The following is a 9365-nucleotide window of genomic DNA, read 5'->3' on the forward strand; positions in this document are numbered from 1 at the left end:
GTCTGTGTGTGTGTGTGTGTGTGTGTGTGTGTGTGTGTGTGTGTGTGTGTGCTTAGTAGGTCCTCTCCCTTTTGAATTGATTCCAGGGAATCCCCACCAATATTGCTGACAGAATACTCACCGCATAAAAGTGTTGAGTGTGGGAGCAAGTGAGAAGAGTATGAAAGATGGACGAGAGCTAGTGCTAAAAGTAAAGGGAAGGCCAGATGTGATGTGATGTGATGGCTGCCCCGTAACCACACATCATACACACAAATCACACACACACACAGTCCCAGATTAGCTGCTGTGTCCCAGCTGTAGCTGAATATGGAGGAAGTCACCTGTAAGTGACCTCGGTTTCCTGGCTGGTGCCCGTATGGGGAGGAAAGGGAAGAGTTGCGGGTGCATGCCAGCTGATCCTACCTGCTATAACAGGCCTGTTGACCCTTCACTCCTGTCCCACCTGAGCCCTGTGTAACCATTACTGTCACTATGGACAGATATCTGTCTGTCTGCGAGTCACCAAGAGTTTTTACTATGAGGTCTCAAAGTCTAAATTACACCAACTTTGCACTTCTAAAAGTTTAAAACAAATGCTGTTAAAATTATGTGTACAAATATGTAAAAAAATGTTCCACTTATTTGTTATAATGTTATTTCCATGTGATCCTACCTCCAGCAAAAAAAGGAGAAGGTTAGACACATGTTTAACAGAAACAATAAGCTTCAGGCTTCAATATGTAGATTCTACAACACAGAGTTTGTAATATCTTTCATACAGGGATGCTCACATCTAAAGACAGTGAATATTGCAAACAATCTCAATCTAATCTGAGTGGAATCAACACGAGAAATGTCTGTCAAACACTTCAATTCTTGAATTCACTGGCTGTGACTCAAAAACAGGATTTGTTTTGAATGAATGCAGCTCTGTCATACAGTCACTTCTTTGTCACCAGCAGGCAAACGCTGTACTTTTTCTCATTACCCTGGCACTGTGTTACATCACATAAAAAGTCAAGACAAGCATCTTCCATCTCGCCCTATGTGCCCCCCATGTGGAACAGTCCATCCATGGCTGCTTGTTTTGCTTAATGCGCTCTCGACGGTGACACACAAAGCTTTTGTTTTCCATCATGCCGCTGTGAGTGCCCACCCGCTCTGCCAGCCTGCCAGTCTGTTGCCTGGCATTATCTACCCTCGCTCCACTGAGCACATGGGCCACTCGCTTTCCTCTCTCTCTATCTTTCTCTCCCCCTGGTACCATTCCCTGTCTCAGCCAATCAAGTCAAGCAGTAGGCTGAGCGGAGTGATGTAATGCGTTGCCTCCACCAATAGGGCCGAATGTTATTATCAACCGACCGGCTGCATCCCATTTGACACACTGGGGTTACCATGAGAGCCGGTGTAACCATGGCAATGGCTTTTCCGAAATACCGAGCGCTAGCCTGACGCACAGCTAGGTTGTTAACCCACAGGCTAATCGTGTGAATGGATGGGAATAATTGCATTTCACCTAATTGGGTGCTGTTGCCAGCTTTTCCAGTGGCAGTTTAAGGGTGGGAAAATGTGTACCAGTAATTCGTTTAGAGGCTGTTAGGCTCATTTGGATTATACACACACTTGAGCACAGCTGTGTGGCCCAAGACCAAAATAGTAGCGGCACTATACAACATGAAAGGGTGGTAAACCTTAACACCCGTAGACTATATAAATGTCACTTGTAAATACTCCATTATGGCTGCTGAAACACTACCGTAAAAAAGTCACTCCACAATCAGTATAATTCATTTAGCAACACACACACCTTCCTCCACATGTACACTTAATCCTCGTCAAGGGCCACAGAGCGTTGTGTTACCTGGCTAACCGTCTACTATATAGTCATGAGTGAAGAATCAAAGCCTGCCAGCCAAGCTAACCAGCCAGGCAGGCGTGCGGTCGGAGGATCCAAACGCCCAACAATCTGGGGCCCCAATCCAAAGTGGCCCAAATCCAATTTGTTTGGCTCGGGGCTGCAAATTGCTCTGTGCATTGAGTCTCCAAATAGCTGTCAACCACTCCCGCTTGGCGTCCTGTATCGCTTAATTCGCTCCTGGAGCATGTAATTGTCATAATAAGAAAAATATTGAGGTGATAATAACCAGTTACTTTGAGATGCCCCCCGCCCGCCTCAAGACACACACACATACAGTCGCATATACGCACATAATGGGCCGAGACTGCCATCTACACATTTCACACAACATTGGATAGGCAGTCGCTCGTGACCCTTCACCTCGCTGGTGTTGGCGCCTGCCTGCACTGTCTCGTTTAGTGTCGCTGTGTTTGTGTCTGTGTGTGTGTGTGTGTGTGTGTGTCTGTGTGTGTGTGTGTGTGTGTGTGTGACAGGCACACAGGATGCTGGGCTGTCACAGCGAGACATGCTTGAGTACTGATGTGGCCAAGGGGACAGATGAGGCTACACACACTCCCCATCCCATTCCTCACTCATACCACTGACCTGCTCTCACTCTCACACTCCCACACATGCACGCACACACACACACGCACACACACACACACACACACACACTCACACACACACACACACATACAAACACCAGCAGGATATACAGCATCAGTGTGAAGCAGGGAGCTGTCACATCCAGCAAACTGTGGGCCTTTTTCCCCTGACCATGGTGCTGATGTTGTCTCCTCTTACCGCACACAGGGAATTAATCAAAGTTGCTATGGTAGAAGGCACCAAGCGTGTGTGTGAGAGTGTGTGTGTGTGAAAGTGGTTCTCTGTCTAGACAGGGAGGAGCCAATGGCTGCAGCTCCTTGTGGGCCACAGGAAAAGAGAGAGACTGGAGAATCTGGCTACTATTCTCGCTCATTGTCTCTCTGTCTCTCTCTCTCACAAACATACACAGACAGACACAGACACAGACACGCACGCACACACAGACTGAATATCAATTTTTCTGTCTCTCTCTGTCTACCCCAGTCAGAGGGATAGTATGGCTGAGGGCTCTGCACCAGATGGCTAGCAAGCTAACTAGAGCCTGAAACTCCAAGTCAAACACAGCAACGGAGCACTGTGAGCGGTGACACTGAAAACAACCTCCCTCTTGGCTTGAAACAGCACTGAACCACAACACAGACTTTGCTTTACAGACTGTATGAACTCAGTAGCAATTATTCACCTTGACATTTGACTGATGGGTTTCATTTATTGAAATATGTGCAAGCCTCACTGAGAATAATGTCACTTCATCTCATAATAATGTCACTTTTTTACTACGAAATAAAAATATTCTTGTTATACAATATATCCGCCCCCAATACAGTGGAGGTAAATGAAATTCTGTTTCTGGTGCTCACAGCATTGAACAATGACATTTAAAAAATTCAGCAGCAGCATTACTTTTGAAACTGTATCCCTTTTACTCGGGATAACCCACAGAACAGCTGTCAACTGTTTTTTTTATGGGGACTATTTCTGTTTCTGGATAAGAGATGTTGCTGTTGAATTTTTTAAATGTCATTTTTCAATGCTGGGAGCAACACAGATGGAATTCTGTTCACTTTCATTGTAATAGGGTGCAAGAGGATATATCACAGAAAAGCTAACACATAAGAAGCTAGAACATCATGTATTCTCAGGATCAAACCCCTGGTTAAATAATACATTGCCCCTTATCCTCCTGACAGTCCCAGACTCCCATCTAATCATCCACAAGTGGGCACAGCAAGGGTGAATGTCAGGAGGCAGTCCTGTTGTCCTGAATGTGTGCAAAAGTTCCCTTATATATATATATGTGTGTGTGTGTGTGTGTGTGTGTGTGTGTGTGTGTGTGTGTGTGTGTTTGTGTACATTTACACAGTGCATGTATAGTATTAAATATATGGGCATGACGTATTGGCTACCACTGCTATTTTTGTATGTACTTTCCGTACAGTATTTATGCTTTTAATGATGTTTATATGTCTCCATAGGACCTGTGTTTTCATGGGTCAAAAGTAAAATCCAGTATAATGTTACACATAGCGACAATAATGCTCCACTTCACTGTGGTGCAGTGTATACAGAAATAACACCTCAGTGGGCTCAGAGGCGAGTTTTATTCTCAGTTTCTCTTCTCTGGGTAAATATGATGATGTAAACTGTAATTAACTCCAATAGCTATCGTTTGTAGGCCTGAGGGACAGGTCTGCTCATGGCAACACTGCACTCATTTATCGGCTCCGGCCGCTGTGCTTTCTATCTTTATGGCGCACTGGAGACTAAGAGGAAATGCTATTACACAAAGATGTTTTTTTTTTTTTTATCCTCCCCCAAACCATCGATTGAGGCAAAATCCAAATGAAATGCCATGCAAATGATTCCAAATGGACTACTGAATGTGTGTGTGTGTGTGTATGTGTAAAAGAGGGTTTTAATGCAATGCCCCATGTAGAGCACCAACTGTAATACCCTTCACTAAGTGCTATTAAGTACAGAAAGAAGAGAAATGAGAGAAAGAGAGAGACTTAGTGGAGGAAGATTTAATACAACTCCCACACCATAATTTCTTTCTTTGATGTCAATCAGCTGAAATGTTTACCAAGGCTGGAATGATGATGATAATTGGTGATGATGATGAGAATTGATAGAAAATATGATGATTTAACTGCTCCGCTATGAAATACTGATCAAAATGCCCTTGCTAACACACATTCCATCCAAACAAGTCCTCTGGATTTGTTGAGTGTGTGGAGGACTGTGTGAACATGCCTTGACAGGGTATGTCTTTGCAAGATAATGTGTGTGTGTTTGTGTGCAAAGTGGCATATGTGTATGCATGAGAGCATGTGTGTGGAGATAAGAGTTCTCGAGCAGAGTCTCTGCCACCTCCTGAGGGTCTTTGAGAGAAATCTTCAGTGAGAGGAGAAGAGGTACAAGGCAGAGAGACTCAAAATACAGACAAGGACACTCTTTGCAAACCAAGGGGAGATGTTTGGCGTGCTTCCGGCTCACCAAAAACCCACATGGGCTTTAGGCTAGCATCCAGTCAGGCACTCAAATATGTTAGCATGCAACTCATGGACCACTGTCTTCTGCCACGAGCTTGGATGCTAAATGTTCCTGTCTCGAGTGCCCTAAAAGCTCCGACTGTCTCTCATTTAAGTCTGGCATTGACTGCCACAGTTAGCACACTATCTTCATGTGTGCAACAACTCAGGCATTTAACAGAGTGACCTTGCATTGACAGCAGTCGGCACATATCAACAATATTGAGAATGGTATGTCAGTGCATCAGGTTACTGATTACATAACACCATCCTCTAAGCAGGTCTGAGTGTAGGTAGCACCAAAAGAGCTGAAAACATGTGGGGGACTGAGCAGAGGGACCTCAGACTTCTCATTCAATTTGTGGAAGTTTTGGGACATTCAGGATTTAATATCAGAGTTCACTTCTAAGATTTGCTAGACTGCTTGGATCTGTAGGTTTTAATAGGATTTAACTGTTGTCAGCATAAAAACGGTAAACCACATCAAGCTTCTCAATAACCTGGCTGAGAGGCAGCACATATATACAGAACAGAAGGGACCCAAGAACAGGACGTTGAGGCACACCGCAACTAAACTGAGCCATTGAGGAAGAAGAGATACCCAGAGCAATGGAAAATGTCCTGCTGGAGAGGTATGAATGTAATAAACTGAGAGCCAAGGGAGAAAAAAAAGAAAGTCTGTCAGCAGGTCATTAGTGAATGACTATAAAGAGCTCTAAAACCAGATTTTACAACGTTTTATTATTCATAAAAGATATTAGTTTGGGATAAAATTCCTTTCACCAGAACCTTAGATAAAAAAGATAATTCAGAGATTGGTCTGTAGTTACTTAAGGACAGGGGGTCCAAATTAGGTTTCTTCAGTAGTGGGTGAATGATTCTTAAATCTGCTGTAAAAGAACCAGAAGCCAGATTATTGTTAAAAATATGCTAAAATAACAGGGTCAATAGTGGAAAATACCTCCTTTAGCAGTTTAGTAGGGATGTTGGCTAAGATGAGCAGGAGGAGTTCATATGGGAGACTCTAACATTGAGATTGTGATGGCAAGAGGTAGAACTAATGTTGGAGATAGAAAGAAAGCAAAGATCAGGCTGGATTTGGGACCTGATATTCTCCACCTTATTAACAAAATGAGTGAGGATTTTTTAGGACAGCTCACAGTCAGGTACAGAAAGAGAAGTGGAGGCACCATTAATAACTGAATCAATTACCCTAAAAAGAACTTCACACACAGGATTGGGACGATTTCAGGATGTTAATTCATAGAAATAGGCCAATCTTGCACGCTCAACTGCTTTCTGATAAGTTAACATATGCTTTTTAATGGTGTTATGTGTTATTCCAGACATGTTTACCTTCCAATGATGTTAAGATTTTTTATTCTATATAGAGTCTTATTAGTGCTCGAGTGTGATCGTTCAACCGGGGGAGGTTATTTGATTTGTATTTTCTAGTCTTAAACGGTGCAATTAGGTCGAGGATGGAAAGGCACTGATCATTAAATGAATTTAACAGAGCATCTGGATTGAGAGGAATTAAAGGAAGATGAATTAAAAGCATTACCGAATTTAGCTGCAGAACCAGCTTTGAGAATGAAAGAACGTGCTGTAGAACAGAGAGCTATAGTGGAACTATGAAAACAACAACTTTACGGTCAGTTACCAGCATATCAATGAAATTAAGACACTCAAGAGAGAGAGCAGATGAGAGAAGCAAATCTAAGGTGTGACCTTTAGAATGTGTAGCCCCATTTAATACACTCAATAAGGTTAAACGAGTCTATAAGATCTAAAAAATGAGAAATGAAGGCATTGGAAGGACAACATATACAATATTAAAAACACCAAGAAGTAGCAGACTGCCATATTTAGGCACAACAGTAGATACAAGCAGATTTAGGAGGCCTATAAATGAAGATGCAGAGTAAGGTGGCAGGGCCAGTGATTAAGAAACTTAACAATTTAAAAGAAAAAAAATACCAAAAGTAACAGGAATACACTTAATACCTAAATTATAAAATACTACTAGACCACCGCCTCTTCCAGAAGAATGCATTCATGATGTTGCACTTGCTTGTACATGCTATCTCCATGTGTGCAACAACCCAGACATTAAATAGGGTGAGCATGCACTGGCTGCACTCAGGACATTTTAATACCATTAAGAATGGTTTGTATACATTTGGTAATATTTCATAACCCCATCCTCCCAGCAGGTCTCAGTGTAGGTTTAACTACTTCAGCAGGACATTGACTAGTACCTTCGTTCCACTAACAGGAAAGGACTTTCAGATGCTTTTCGGTGATTGCACAAGGACTTAGTTTGAAGCATACTGAGGCCTTTATAGTGCTGAAGGTGTATACGTTTTTATAATGACTGCAGGAATCATCAGGGCTACTACCATGACCAACACAAGACCAACCACAGTTGTGCCTTTTTTCTGATTCAACACTTTTGAAAAAGTACACAGAGAAACATAATAACATGTAGACAGTGTTCAAAGGAAACAAATGTGCACAAATGTTAGTTTGAACTAACAGGAGTTTATGATTACAGAGGAACTATTTTGTTATTTGAAAAACTCTACACTTTCTGGAAGGTTACGTTGTTTTAGATTGTATTGTTGCTCTCTGTTTTATTATCTGGAACAAAGGCAGCCTAAGAACAAACTGTTCAGGGCTTCCCAAAGTTGTGCGGAGGACAACCACAGTAGCACAGAAAAGCAATTGTGCTTTTCTTTTCAATTCTGCTCCAGCACACTTCACACAAAGCCCAGACAATCTCTTGATAATACCGCAGTATCTCGATAAGAGAAAGAAAGCTCCCTCTGTTTTCAACCACCAGCACTCAGTAGAATAACTCACTGTTCCTGTTTTCAGGCAAGAGGGTCAAACAGACGTTTGGACACCTGACTCAGGATTCCAATAAATTCAGTAAATCTGGTGATAATGCTAACAGTAACTCCACCGCATTAGCAATTATTGCTTGTTGTAAGATAGGGGGCTCACTGAGTGATAACTGCCCCGGCTCTTAAGCCTCTCGTAATGTGGAGATATGGGGCGGGCCACTTTGAAAGGGACATTGGAGGCCCTATTACCCCTAAGCTGTTAAAGACGCCCAAATCTGGCGCTGCTTGTCTCCAAACGAGAGGGATTAGTGTTGGAGTTTCACTCCGATTCCCCCTGATAATATGCCAAGCTTTATCAGCTAGGGGTTCTTAGCCAGTGGGCTCTATTCACTAAATGCCCCCCGACCCCACCTCCCACCTCTCACTGTTTTCTGCACCAACAACAATGACAGTAAAGTGCCAGCCTAGTCTACATAAACATGGAGGTTGGCCCTCTTTGTACCCGCAGGTATTGAAGTGGAAGATGCTCCATCTACAAACTCCATCACCACCCGCCCATGAGTCCAACCTTTCACATGGCGAGTTAGGTCATTGGTATTCTGCATAGAAGTGTGTATTTAAATTTGCTTTCATTTAAAGTGGCAGCTTTTCCGAGGCATGGGAGACAAGGCGAGCCCGTTTATTGTCTGAGCTGTTGAAACTTTTTTTCGTTTGGTCCGCAAAGGTTCTTCACACTTTAGTTTTTAATGCACAAGCCGACCACTCACTGCCTCCCCTTACGCCAACTCACACACACACACACACACACACACACACACACACACACACACTCTCACACTCACCCTATTTGTTCTGCACGTATTGGTTCCACTAATGTTTTTATTTATGGCATTCCAGCATGACATCCTGCCATCCACCCACCCCCTCCTCACCTCTCCACTCACCCAAGAGAGAACTGAAAAAACAACGCATGACATAAAGTGTGCGATAGTGTGTATAATGTGGGTGTGTATGAGAGAGAGCGAGACGGAGGGAGAAGAGCAAAATAAAGAAATAAATAAAGGGCCCAAATTCCTCATTTCTAATTCAGCTGCTCGTTCAGCTTAACCTCTCTCTCCTCAGCAATTAAAGCGCACGCCACATCCTTCACGCTGCGTACAGCCGAGGCTAAATAATGCAGGGGGCATCCAGCACCCGCATCCTTTATCATCCCAAATGACAGCCATTTGCATATCTCCCCAGTCAATTAGAGCGCGGCGGAATAATCAGCCCATAATTGGTGGAGAGCGTCAGTAATCACCCGCCCTGGCACACCGACAGGGCCATTGGAGGAGCGAGGGGGGGAGAGGTTGTGTGTGGGGTTGGATATATGCGTGAGAGTGCATGTGTGCGTGTGTCAGGGAGAAAGTCCGACCAACTACAGCCTCTTCACTTCAAACTAACACATCCAAACAACTAGTCTAACTTCGCTCTGGCTTCTTCCTCCTTTTTGCTGCC

At 43.4% G+C, this 9365-nt stretch overlaps 1 protein-coding gene across 1 annotated transcript in view; it reads right to left on the bottom strand.

Moving 5' to 3' along the window:
- Nucleotides 1-9365, bottom strand: part of LOC128374962 (AT-rich interactive domain-containing protein 1B-like) — a 177445-nt gene that overhangs the window by 52891 nt on the left and 115189 nt on the right. The gene's annotated exons all lie outside the window — the stretch shown is intronic.

Source organism: Scomber japonicus, chromosome 16 (assembly GCF_027409825.1).
Source record: "Scomber japonicus isolate fScoJap1 chromosome 16, fScoJap1.pri, whole genome shotgun sequence".
Taxonomy (NCBI): Eukaryota; Metazoa; Chordata; class Actinopteri; order Scombriformes; family Scombridae; genus Scomber; species Scomber japonicus.